This window comes from Echiichthys vipera (assembly GCF_963691815.1).
Source record: "Echiichthys vipera genome assembly, chromosome: 3".
NCBI lineage: Eukaryota > Metazoa > Chordata > Actinopteri > Perciformes > Trachinidae > Echiichthys > Echiichthys vipera.
The window spans coordinates 16,214,535-16,215,255 of record NC_139828.1 but is presented as its reverse complement, the minus strand read 5'-3'; positions in this window follow the sequence as shown (position 1 = coordinate 16,215,255).

Here is a 721-nt window from a genome sequence, read left to right as displayed (position 1 = left end):
ACAAAATGCTCTGACACAATTTACGCCACACCCACTTTGGTTCAGCCGTATTCCGAGCTATGCTGCCTTTAAGTTCAGTTGGAAAGATGAGACTTGGCTGTTTAATTTTCCTTTTTTTATTATTTACTTCACGATGTTATTGATCCATTATTTTTCAATATAAAATGTACTTTTATAGTCGTGTTCAGGCATATATTTCAGCTGAAGCCATCTTATTGAAGATAATAGGTGTTGGTGTGTCTGTCTGCAGTTAAGTAAGAAGAAATAACAGCATTGAAATGTCCAGCTATTTGAGGTAATTTACAATCACTGTCCTATATATTAGATCGCTCTGACAGGTAGATTTTTCAGCTGCAAACATCTTATTTTTATATCTATATCTACAACTCACATGAGTATTGATTGGATTTATCCAATCGGTCAGGTTATATATTTTACATATAAAAAAACTATAGATAATACTTTATATGTTATGATATGATGTAAGACTATTTTAAATGATGGTATTACTACTTTTACTTCTCCAGCCGCTGGTAAATATCAACCGAAAACATTATTTTAACCCATGTGACAAGGACAAATCCATTTGCCTCATTATCTTAGCTAAATTTTATATTCATAAAATTAAATATCTAAAGAAATTGCCTTCCTATCACCCTTTTAAAAACCAGATCTAAATACATATTCTGAAACGATATCAAATTTAAAACGACCCAAACAA